Raw genomic sequence first — 13,813 nt, forward strand, 5'->3', positions numbered from 1 at the left:
ACTTGAAGAGATAACTCTCCCACTGAAGGTGGAACAGGGTGTGACAAGGAAGGAAGAGATGCCAACATCCAAAACCATACACAGTACAAAGATGTCGACATTGGAAACCCACAAGGAAGGAGAAAAAGTCATAGCATCTCTATCGGATGTGACGTGCATACGAATGCCCCTCAGGAACACAGAAATGGAAGCAAAAACAACGAATGGAGACAGCCTATAAAGAACAAAGAGAAAGTGAAACCGAGCTTCCCAAAGTAACCCCAAAAACAAACTAAAACAAAACCTGAAAAATAATGAGGCTGTTGATCGCTCATGACTATTTTACGAACACCTAGCTGACTCTGGTTCTCATCCACCAACCACCCCGTCCAGAATCTTCACCTCTCCATCACTCTAAGAGTGTTATTCGCATTAATAATAAGCACTACACACATTCCCCTTTAATAATGAAAGGAAATTAAAAACTAATAAAGCAAAACAAAATTAAAAACACAAAAGTGCATACTATATAATATTGTACAAATAAACATATAGTACAAGGAAAACTGCAATAACAACTCTTACAAAATACATATAATCGAATCACTATCGGACAAAATCTCTCCATTTCATAGGAATATTATTTGCTTGCATACTCCTACGGACCTCAACCTTTCCTCAGCCATTAAATTGTCATTAGTATGCTGAAGAGCATCCTCATCATTTCTTTTCGTAAATTTGTTTATTCGCATTTTGAACAGTACAGTGCAACAGCGCTGCGTAATACATTAAGCAGTAACAACAAATGGCAGGTTAGTAGTGCATAATCACATAATCCCACATGGAGAGAAGTATCTGAAAAGCCGCAATGACCAAAGCAGCAGATAGTAAAGAGTAGGGGGGCACCAGGATACCCAGCGGGAGAGCTATAGGGCCACTTCACAAGTTGGCGTAGCAGTTCGGTCAGGCAGGAGGCGGATGGGACGGCGAACCGAACAAGAAGCCACATCACGCAGTCCCGATACGAGCCACAAGCCTGCGTCCACCTCGGGATCCTGCCTGAATAATTACAGAATCAATGCGGTCAAGCAACCGTAACTGCCATCATAGTCCGTACACTCAATCCACTTTCAGGCGCCGTTTTTTATGCAGCATTTCCAATCCTCACCCCATTCCTTTCACCTATGCCCATAAACTGTATCACCCGGAGGGCAATCAACATCACAGGAATCACAGGAGCTCTCAGTAGCTGGGTCATCAGCGTCCCCCCTCTCGGCCTCCCCTACCAAACTCCCAATGATTCCACTCCAGGTCTCCAAATCTTGCTGAGCATGCGCGTTTACCCAGACCCTGAGGAGTCTATGTTCCTCGGCGTTTGCCCGTTCCATGAGATCTGTCAACCATTTGTCGCAGGTCGGAGGAGTCAGGCAAGCCCAATGGATACCAATGCGCCTTTTCGCAAGTATCAACCCCAGCTGTGCAAACCGGTATGCCATTTCGCAACCTTTTTTGGGAGGAGGCAACAATCCCAGCAAACAGTGCCACATTGTTAACTCCACTTTCACTGCTGTTGTAGCTTTTAGCACTCGCACTATCTCACACCAAAAGGGCTGCAAGGACCTGCACATGTGACATGTCCAAATGAGGCTGGGGATGCACCACAGCACGTACAATTGTCAGATCATGCTTGGAAAACTCTATGGAGGCGTTGCGGTGTATGTAAATAGTAAAATTGTGTCCATTTAAACCTGGCATTACTGGACCCACCCTGAACCAGCGCACAGGCCCCATTCCATTCCCTGTCCACAAGCGGAGTCTCCAGGTCTGCATCCCACATCGCATGCGCCGCCAACACGTCTATCCGCTTATTTCCTTTAAGGACAGCATACAAGCGGGACAGGAGACCTTGGTCAGAGCCCAGATCCAGTACCGCCCTCATCAGATGGGACTCGGTGGGCTCTTCTGGAAAGGAGGTCCAAATCTCCCGAGGTAATCGCGATACACTGGCATAATGTAGGAACTGTCATTGTCAAGTCGCAAAATGGGTCCCAGCCTCCTCCCAGGTTACAAAGGAGCCATTCTGATATAAATCTCCTGCTCTGTTACAGCCACCCGCACGCCATCTCAAAAAGTCCAGTGTATCTGCAAAGCACACAAAAGGGCACAGCCACCAGACTGGAAGAAGGAGCGCATAAGGTGCCCGCCGTATCACTTGGGTGACTACCCGCTCCCATATCCGGGGAACCTGTGAGATCACAAAAAGGGGTGTCTTCTGGGAGCCTAGAGCCACACATAAGTAGTGTTGGGAGCTCAGGCATACGCACTTAACCTTCCAGTAGTCTTTTCTCCCAGTTAGGAGCATCATCACACCATAGTGCCACATTTTGTAACAAGCCTGCCATATAGTATAGATGGAGATCTGGTACCCCCCCCCCCAGCCCGCCGTCCGCCAAATCCAGCTTCAGTACCTTGAGACGGACTCTGCACCTCTTAACTGCCCAGATCAGGGACAGCACCTAATCTATCTGTCAAAATAATACCAGTGGCAGCTCACAGAACGAGTTCTGCATGAAGTACAGGCAGCAAGGGACCCGCACCATTTTACCGAGTGGGACCCTGTCCATGACAGGCAATGGGAGCGTGGTCCAGAATCGGACAGAGGTCCTGAGTCCATCCATCACTCTGCCCATATTCAAATCATATTTCAACCAAGGGGAGTGAGTTACCTGCATACCCAAATATTGAAACACCCTGTTCTCCCATTCCAGGCCTACACTCGGAGTTCTGGCACTGCGAGGTTAGCCAGGGATGCCATGGGATAAAGTACTGTCTTATGCCAGTTGACCACTCCAAAGCCTTCCATAAGGCTCAGTAGAAGAGGAACCGAGTGCTCCAGGTCGATTTCACATACACCAGGGCATCATCCATGTATAAAGATACGGTATGTACTCCAGACCCCACTCTTATACCCCATGCTCAGAGTCCTTCCCTGAGCTGCACCGCCAATGGCTCCATGGTGAGCGCGAATAGGAGTAGTGACAACGGGCAACCCCAAGGGGTCAGACATCACAGTCCCAGAGTGCACCATTCCTCTCGGCGCCATGAATAACATGCGCACCCATGACAAAAAGATCGTTCCAATCCCCATTCAGTGCATCACTTCCCATAGGTAATCCCAAGACAGGGTATCAAACGGCTTTTTTATGTCCAAGGCAACCAGTGAGGCCCGCATTGCAGAGTTTCTGGTTTGATGCATTAGATGAGAGCGTCTCCACAGGTTCCTATACGTACCCCTCCCAGGCACAAACCCACACTGGTCTTCATGCACGAGGTGCGTAATCACTCGACTCAATCACATTGCCAATAGTAAATAAGTAATTTTACATCTACATTTTGCATAGACAATGGCTGATAAGAGCTGGGGTCAGCAGGGTCCTTCCCCAGCTTCAGTATCATAACAATCAAAGCCTCCCTCATATGCACCCGCAACGCACACTCTCTCTGTGCCGCCCAGAGTGTCTCCAACAGGCCAGAGAGGAGAGAGGGCGAGTACGCCTGAAAAAACTCCGGAAGAATGTCTGGTCCTGGAGATGTTCCGCGGGCATTGCTCGCATTGCCTCCTGCAGCTCTTCCAACTGTATTTCCCTCTTAAGACCAACAGTCTGCGCCTCTGTCAACCATGGTAGCTGGAATCTAGCCAGGTACTCATCCACCAGGGAACCATCTGCGCACACCGGTGAGGCATATATGCCCCTCCTTGATTAAGGGCCTCCTCCTGCTGTGTGAGCTCTCGCTCCAGTTATTTCCTAATTCCATTAGCCTTGCCAAAGCTCACTCCTTGCATAACTACCTTTAGGGCCTCCCATTCCACTCCGTGTGTCTGGGCCATGTTCCATGTTCTCCCTGATATATCCATGCAGCGCTGGCAGTATAGCTACCCTATACTCAGGATCTTCAAGCATCTCAGGCTGTAGACGCCACAGGGGGATAGCCGGCCAAGGAGCTCAGGTCTTACATTCAGCACCAGAGGGGCATGATCCGATAGGAATCTCACCTGATATGCTGCCCGCCGGACATCCAAGGTGCCATCATTTGCTAGTAGAATGCGGTCCAGCCTGCTATATGTTCCATGGGCAGGTGAGTAACAGAAGGTTTTGGACACAGGGTGTAGCTCCTTCCACACATCTACAAAGTGCAGCCTAGTCATGATCTTTCGAAGTCTGTGGGGCTTAGTGCCCTGTTAAAGTGGACATCAATCCAATGCGCCATCCAGGACGCAGTTGAAGTCTCAAGCCCATATATTAGGCATACCAACATAGGGATGTAATTCTTGCTCCAAGTCCTTAAAGAACTCATCATCATCAATCATCAATCATCATCATCATCATCATCAATCATCATCATCATCAATCATCATCATCATCATCATCATCATCATCAGAGTTACCCCTGGGGCTACCCATATCGAGACTGCCTCTAAGACGAATACGTGGACGAATAGAGCTGTCCCCTCCATTTTGTTTTGTAATTTTTGTACTTCAGCATCCATTAAGTGCATCTCCTGCAGGAGGGCAATGTGTACACCAACTCACTTGAGATATTTGTATACTCTATAGCGTTTTACAAAGGAGTTCAGTCTTCTCACATTCCATGTAAAAAAAGAGTACTGAATCCCCATCTTGATCTACTCCAATCTGCAACAGCAGCAGTCCCCCCGCCATTCCTCCCTACCCCCCAGCCCCCTCACACAGTCTCTCAACACCCGCTTGTTGGTCAAATAAGCATGCATGGATACAGCTCTCTCTACATACTCCATTGCAATATCTGCAACTGCAATGCACACAACCCACCATTTTTGTAAAACATAACCTCAATGTAACAAGGAACAACACCCAATCTGCCCCATCCCTCCCTGGGTAAACACCACGAAACAACTAGTGTCTCCTCAAGATGTGTGTGTATCCTACTATACCCCCCAGGTGGACACCTAGAAGGGGAAGAAGCGTGCTAATTACTCCCATCTTACAGCAGAAGGCAACCTAGGGTATCACAGGTTAGCGTGCAATTGAGCAGTCTAGCACACTCCCACTACCACCCATTTTGCACACACACTGTCCCCAATTAACGCAACAATATCAATACTGCATAAAAGTATAGAGAAGATAGCCGAGAGTCGCTCACTCCCTCTGAGTTCCAGCCAATCCCATGCTGCTTCCGGCATTTGGAAAAAGTGAGAGCGTCCAGCATGTAGAACTTTCAACTTGGTAGGACACAGCAGCATGTACATGTACCCCAGTGCTTTCAACTTTTGTTTAACTTCACTGAAGGATTGTCTTTGGAGCTGAACAGCCCTTGTATAGTCAGGGAAGAAAACGTATGGTATGATTCTCATATGATGGGTCACCTGTAGTATAGTGTCCCGGTCTTTGTAATTGAGGATCTTAGCAATGATCGTCCTCAAGGAGGGAGCACCAGGCGGTAGCAGAGGGGTCAGGGCCCTATGTGCCCGCTCTATCACAAACACAGGTGACAAGTGGGCTGTGGGTAACGCCTTCTTGATCCAGTCTTCCAAGAATACTTCTGGGGTGGTGCTCTCCACTCCCTCCGGTAATACCACATCGCTCAGATTGCACCTACAGGACCGTCATTCCCAAACCTCCACCCTCATTCCAGTGTCCTTCAGGGCATCTAGGTCCATCTGCATGGTACTCACCTGTTTCTCAGTGGCCACTGACCTCTCCGCCACCACTCGCAGATCCGTTCTCAACAAATTGAAATCCAAAGCTATAGCTGGGATCTGCGCCTGCACCACCTGCCAAGAAGCCTCAATGGCTGGCAGGATCTGGGCTCCAGGGGGCTTGCACGCATCCCCTGGTGGCCTGCTAGTTTCACGCTGCGACCCTCCTCCAGCATGCTGAGCTGTGAATTAGTCCATCTTAGTCTGCTGCGCACCTTTTGCTGCTCTGTGTTTGCCCATGGTGCATAGGGTGCAACATATCAATAACGGACAGGCAGCCCAATTAACTGGGTTATGGGGGAGTAGGCAGCAAGTGATAACCTCACTCCATAGGCATACCGCACTTTTTCATGCGAAAGCTGGCATCAGTTCAATACACTCACTGGGCAAGTGCAATTTCAGCAGTCTCTGCCACGTCGGTCTCCAGTTACTATCATCCACCATAAACATAATAAGATCATCAAGGAGATCAAGTAAGCGCAGTCCGTATTAGCTATCAATCATCCATTATTGTCTCCACAGTACTCACTGTTTGTCACTTTCTAACATTGCTCCTGTCGAGTAGCGCAGGCCTCCCAGTAAACATGTAGCCCTGCAGCCTCAACTCATCCTCGGATGGCAACCAGGTTCAGCCGGCGGGCGACTGTCTCCGGGACCACTCCCTGCTACCTGGTCTAAACCGCCATTCCACCGACCGCATCTCCCGCCGGACAGCCTCCAGCACTGGCACCTCTGTGTGTCCAAAGGCGCAACTCATCCACGCTGTCCGCCCCCACCAGGGCAGAAGAAGGTGGGGAGGAAGTCACCTGCCACCCTCAGGGCGGCCTGTCACCTCACTGCAATCACCTCCAACTCAGTCCTCCAGGCACGTGCGCAGCACAATCCAATTCACTCCGGCGTAGTGCCAAGCATCCCTCTGCAGTGGTCCCCCACTCCCTGCTGAGAGCAGGCAGGTGGCAATCACTATCATTCAGCTACGTGACCTCGCAAGCAGTCCCAAGCCACCAGCACCGGCCGACCCCAGCGGCTCCAAAGATCCCCAATGAAGGGTCACCTCTGTGTCCAGGACACCGCCGGCATCTGTCGCCAAAGCCGCAGCCCCGCACCAGGCCCACACATGCTCTGAGCCTAGTACACTTCGTCCGCCGTGCCGGCCATCTTGGAAGCAAGGTCCGCTACCTCCTCCCGTATCAGAGCTGCAGCCCCGCGTAGCCTCACTCCTGCTCCCCCGTCCTCTGCATGCATTTTGCTGGGTCAGCGGGCCAAGGAACAGCAGGATTATGAAGGAGTCTGTATCCGGGGCTGGGAGCACTAGCTCAGTGCTGCTGGTCAGCCATCATGTTGGCCACGCCCGAGCATCCTCATCATTAGGTACACTCATTCTGTGAACTATCCCACTAAAACTTGCAGATTCACCACATACTTCACTAAATTCATCATCATTTGTACCACTTGTGCTATGAACCAGGGCCTACACTTGATTTATTTTCCCATCTTGAAATTTTCCTATTGTAATCAGCATTGCCAGAATCAGCATTCACCTCAAAATAAGACCCTCCATCACCTGCATCCATCAATCCATGTCTCTTCATCGATGCACCTTTGCATACTGAAATTCTCCTGAAATTCCATATTTTACTGCCCTCTACTCCTACAACTTTGCTAAAAATGTCTACTATTTTTACAGGTTCTGACCATGTGGCCATTTTCCTATTGGACACACCACCTATCCTCACTCTTACTAAATCACCAACCTTCAACTTCAACCCCTAGGATTATACTTTATGAATCTGCTCACTCATCTTTTTCCGATATTTTTCCACTCACTACCTGAACTTAGCAAAATCTATTTCAACATCATTAGCATTTTTACCTCTCAACCACCATGTCATCAGCTTCAAGCCCGACTTTCTTCCTCATAACATTACAAATGGGGAAAAACCTGTAACCGAGTTGGGTGATGTCCTGTATGTCAACAAGGTAGTCCTTTAAAGCCTTCCTCCAAGGTAAACCACTTTTAATGGCTAATTGAACCAACTCCTTGACCACACTGTTGAAATGTTCATCCTGACCACTTGCTTGAGGGTGATATTTTGATACTCTGTTATGTACAACTTCACATCTCCTCAAAAAATTGTCCAATTCTTTGCTTATAAATTGGGGTCCATTATCTGATTTAACTACACAAGGTATCCATTCATGACAAAAAATGCCATCCAAAAACTCTATGACCTGAGTAGAAGTAACCCTTTTCACCATTTTCAGCTCTGGTCATTTAGTGAAATGATATAATCCAACTATGGCATACGCTCCCTTGCTGGTTAACATTCCAAATGGACCCAATATATCAACTCCCAACATCCGCCCTGGTCTCTGATAATACTCCATTGACTCAAATCTACTGTCAACACTTTTACTCATTTGTCACTACTTGCACATGGTTTGTATTCTCTCACTCAATGATCGACCATACTATCAACTCCAGGCTACAAGTAAAATTCACGTATTCTCCATTTTGTGACAGGCATACCCATGTGACCTCTGTGCGGTAACATGAAAATGGACTTACTTAAGTCTTGTGGCAGACCAATTTTGTCACCTCTATCAACTATACCATAAAAAAATCATTCATTTCCCTCTCGCTTTGAAAAACAACGTTACTTCACCACTCACCTTCCTTTCTTCTGGACACCTCTTGCCCACTTAAGTCTGAAAGTATCTCAAAACATAGTCGCTAAGCATGACTTCATTCCATTTCTCCTCAGATATGGGTTTCCTCATATTCTCATTAACACTTTCAGCATTAACAACATCCAGGGTATAAGCCACATCACATTCCATTTCCTCATCAAACTTCACTTCATCCATAGTTGTAAACAATCAGCATGCACATTGACCCAACCTGGAACATACTCCACTACACATTGGTATGCTGCTAATCTTGCTAAACGAGCAGTCAACATGCTTCCGCCACCCGTGGCCAACATATTGACCAATGGTTTGTTGTCAGTTCTTAAAACAAATTTCATCCCCCCCCATATAAATTGATGGATTCACATGGAATGTAAATGGAATGAGCAACACAATTAAGAGCTAAACATGTGCCTAAAATGACAGAAAAGACAAATAGCCCGATTACAGATATATATTTTGCATGCCAGGAATATGTAAAACTGTAAAAAAATTTAAAAAAAAAAAAAAAACAATAACAAAAATGGGCAGGTCGAGTGTTTGATACCACCTTTTTGCATTTGTATAGGTGAGTGATATAGACAGAGAAGCACAGTACGCAACATCCCTGAGAAAAATAGAAGAATAGATCCTATTAGTGACACTTTATTCTTCCAACACACAGCAGTGCTAGTTCTGTGCAACATTAGCACAAACGTTTTCAAATCACCACAATCAATTAAACTATACCCATTCAGATGGACCACCCACTCCCAACCCTCCAAACTCACCGACAACAAGAATAGTGCAGGGGCTAAGTAGTTTGGCACAATCATGGAATACAGTTGACATATGATTACACCATCCTGGGGATAGTGATTATTCATAGTATTTACATGCACACAATTTCCACATGAAATTAAGTTTGCTATTCTGCTTTGGACACACATAAGAATAACATACTAAATACCTCTGCCAAACTGCGTCAGACAATAATCCATTACTGATAAGCTGGACCGAGAAGAACCATCCCTACCGTGTGTTTGTAGCCCATGGCTGTAAAGGATTTTACTTTAAAAGCAACAATTAGACAAAAAAAAAACATTATTTTGCTGGAAATATTGGCACTGCTTCCATCTCCCTGGTGGAGTAGGAGGCATTTAAACTTGTCATTAGAGGACGCTTACGCAACCTGACTAAACTGGAAAATAGCCAATGAGAGCTAGAGTAAGAAGCGGTTACCCATCCAACATGTAAAAAATATTTAGTAGCCACATTGCAATGCTATATGGTCCTAATGGAGAAGTTACAATGCTTAGATTGTAGAACAAGCTTCACTAGAAGACTTGTTGAAGGAGACAGGGCTGGAAAACTGCGGGCTTAGCTGGTGAGACCAGAAGCAGAAAGATCCCATAACAAATATATGAGACCCAGCAGGAGAGATTGTGCATCTACAAAGTGATGTCAACCAAGCATTTATATGGTACTATAGTAACCATACTGCTAGAGTTTTACAATAAAATATTTGAAACAGGCATGATAACACATCAACCAGAGAAGCATTAATTGTGTTTATTCCTAACCATAATAAAGATTCAATAGACATGACTTCTTACCACCCCTTGTTGTTGCTGCAAGATCATTAGTAAGGGCGCTCGAAGTCATGTGCCTTCTGGTACACCTGGATCAGAGTGCATTTGTACCTGGATGTAATATATCACCCAGCATTAGATAATTATTCCACACCCTTGAGGCAATCCCCATGCCATACCCAAGGTTAACAGTAATTTCAATAGACTTAGAAAAGTTTTCAATATTACTAGCTGGAAATGTTTATTCAAGGTTCTGTCACACCAGAACGTTGCAGAATACATAGAGAAGTGTATTTGCCTATTGTAAACCTTCCCAACTGTTAGGGTGAGGACAAGTGAATCTTGCCAAATATGGAGGGGCATAAGACAGTGGTGCCTGCTGTGACCACTGATCTTTGCACCAGCCAGAAAGTTGCCAGCACCTATTATGCATCTGCAAAACCAGGCCTTGGACATACAACTCGAGGGAGGGAACCACACAGTATCACTATACACAGATATTTTTTCATGTATGTATTGGATGTAGATAGTGGGCTGAGGCCATCTATCAACATGATAAATTTGGGAGGGTTTCTGAACTCTGAATAAAGTGACCACATTTATGCACCTTTCCTATGTGCACTAACTTTGAATTGGAGCAGAGAATCATGCACCCTACCAACATCAGTTGGGCTCTGGACACATTTTGATATTTTGGAATTCAGATCTATCACTTTGACTCAGACATAATACAAGGCAATGTGGAAAGAGCCTTTGGAGGAATAAAGGGATTTGGAAAACCTTGTCTCGGTCGACACTTGCACCATCCCTCTTCAAATAAATAAATGCAGTTATAGGGGACCTACTCCGGAGAAAAGAATGCTGCAGGCTGGCACTGCGAACTTTGCACTTTACTATTGATGAAGGCAGTTGAGGTGTGCCAGACCGCAAACTATATTATATGGCAAAACAACTCAAATTTTTCCTTAAATGGATAGCGGAAACACCTTCGACAGAGGCAGAATATCTTAGGTCACACACTAGCATGAGCAGAATAACAGCACTGTTATTAAATAAAGGGTCCTCTCTAGCCCAATTTTCGAGATTAATTATAGAAGTTGAATATTATAGGACAGGATACTGGCATAGAGGCAAGTTGTTAATGGCATACACCTCTGAAATACTGACCCGAAACCTCCCAGGTCTCCAGACAGCAGGATAGAAACCTACAGTAGAAATATGGACTGGCCTGGGAGAAATATACAAGAACCAGGTACTTAGATCATTTCAAGAGTAGATTGTTTGTTAAAACCTCCCAGCCAGGCAGTCAATTCATAACATAAGGAAGATTAGTAGCTGAAATGCAAAAATATGAAGAGCATGGAGTAAAGCCCCCAACACACATCAGGTATTAACTGAGTTACTCACAGTGAGAATGGGGAAAACACTAACACTAACCCAACTAAAGGAGAACAGGGAAAGTGAAAGGAAATATCAAAAAAGGACGGGAAATCATACTGAAGCACACATCCAAGGGGTCTTAAAAACACACAATCAAAATTCATCAATTATTTGCATAAAAGATACTTCACCCCTACAAAGATAGCCAAAATGTATGTCGTTGCAAGTGCCACATGTCCGTTATGTAATAGAGGCCGAGTTTTACGCTATCACTATGCTAACCCTGTATCAGGTTTAAACCTATAATATCTGATAAAATCCCACCACTGAAAGGTAAATACTTCTCAGAGTACCTATAAACACCAATAAATGCCTGCACAACCACAAACTAAAATGTCACTCAAAGAAAAGAAATTAAAGAGAGAATGAGTCATTTTTACTTCTTTCTGAAGAGGCCAATACAATGGAACTTTATTGTGCAAGGTAGCAGCAAGAAAGGCTGCTCTACGATTATTTTACCTGAGCATTGTTTAGGGATATCACTAAAATATTGTGTCTTCTTCCTTTTGTTTTGTCCAGTTTTGTGTGCTTCGATTAAAGGTGCAATGTTTAGAAACACGTTTTAGGTCACATTTAACTATTTTATACAACGTTGAGAATCTGGTTATATTTAAATCATATTTCATATTTTGGCACTGTTGGACAAGTTACTTACCTTTGGAAACACCTTATCTGGTAGAGATTATATCTAGCTGCGTATTTCTTAACTTTGAATTCTCTCCAGGCTTCAGCCTGGATCAAGAAGATTTTTGTGAGCAGTACCCCTGTGCACCGGTAGGTGACGTTGATTGTCTCTACGTCTGTCGTCGGCGTTGTCCACACTGGAAATTATGTTTCAATTCCTATGTAGGCACCAAGCAGGTGTGCCAACGTCAGTTTCTTTTCATGACTTTTCACACCAGAAGCAGAGAGCCATGAAGAACACGGACCACTGGTGTGTCAAAAGTATGGCCCTGAAAGTGAAGACTCTACCCCTTGAAATCAGTTCGCAGAGCGGGTAGGATGGGGGTGTCAGTAAGGAATCTGCAGTTAGATATAGTCTCTACCAGATAAGGCATCACCAAAGGTAAGTAACTTGCCCATTTGATAGAGACCTCTAGCTGCAGATTGCTTACCTTTGAATAGATACCCAACCAATACCATCCCTAGAGGTGGCTCTGCAAACCAATTACAAACAAGGAAGTCCTGCAGGGTTGAACGGGCAAAGTGCCCATCCCCACGGCCTTGACTGGTAAACGTGTTCAGAGATGCTTACGTTGCTGTCTGACATGGCAGTGGTTGCAGCTTTATCTCTGGTAAAATGAGCACACAAACCCTAGGAGTGTTGCTTTTTGGCCAGTGTGTGTAGCAGATCTTACTCCACAGTATGACCTATCTGTAGATGGTCAACTACCAAGAACTCTTTTGTATGACCAAGATAGAACACCAATGCTCCTTTTTTTTTTAAGGAAGTGGGAGTGCATAAAAAAGTAGGCACAGTGATAGATTGCCCTACATGAAGAGGCCTGACCACTTTTGGCAGGAAAGAGGCTCTAATGAGAAGCAACACAGGATACAGGATGCACAGAGAGGTAGGGCGGCTTAGATGATAAGGCCTGACGCTTGCTCATTCTGTGGGCAGATGTAGGTGGTAAAAAGAAGGCTGTTTTCAATGTAAGAAGCCTGAGGGGAGAATTGTGAGGAGGTTCGAAGGGAGACACATCACAAAGGTCTGAGCCAAATTAAGATCCCACAGCGGCATAATGAATGGGGATGGAGGGAAGAGATGAGTAAGACCTTGGAGGAACCTATGTACAATAGGGGACTTGAACAAAGAAGGTTCATCAGACAACCGCAAGAAGGCAGAAATGGCAGATAAGCAGCCCTTCAGAGTACTCAAAGCAGAGCTGTGCTGAGCAAGGGAAAGAATGAACAGTAGAACCTTGGAAAGAGGGGCAGAAAGGGGGTCAACAAACTTGTCTGTGCACCATGCCACAAATTTTTTCCAATGACAAACGTATACCATTTTGGTGTAGGGACGCCTGGCTGTCAAGATGACATTACAGACTATAGGAGGAAGGTCAAAAGCAGTCAACCGTCGCCTTTCAATCTCCACGCAAGAAGGTGGAGAGTGGACAGGTTCGGATGAAGAACCCTCTTCTGCGACAGAAGATCTTTTCGAATGGGTAGTCTGAATGGAGGGTCGATAGACACGCTCAACAGTTTGGGATTCCAGACTTTCCTTGCTTAGTCCGGAGCCACAAGGATGACTTGGGTTCGGTCGTTCCTGATCTTTTTGAGAACTCTTGGCAGGAGTGGTATGGGCAGAAAGGTGTTCAGGAGTCCGGAGTTCCACTCAAGATGAAAAGTGTCTCAGATCGCGACCCGCCTTGGAAACTCCAGTGCAGAAAACTGC

Source organism: Pleurodeles waltl, chromosome 4_2, assembly GCF_031143425.1.
Source record: "Pleurodeles waltl isolate 20211129_DDA chromosome 4_2, aPleWal1.hap1.20221129, whole genome shotgun sequence".
In the NCBI taxonomy this organism is placed as follows: domain Eukaryota; kingdom Metazoa; phylum Chordata; class Amphibia; order Caudata; family Salamandridae; genus Pleurodeles; species Pleurodeles waltl.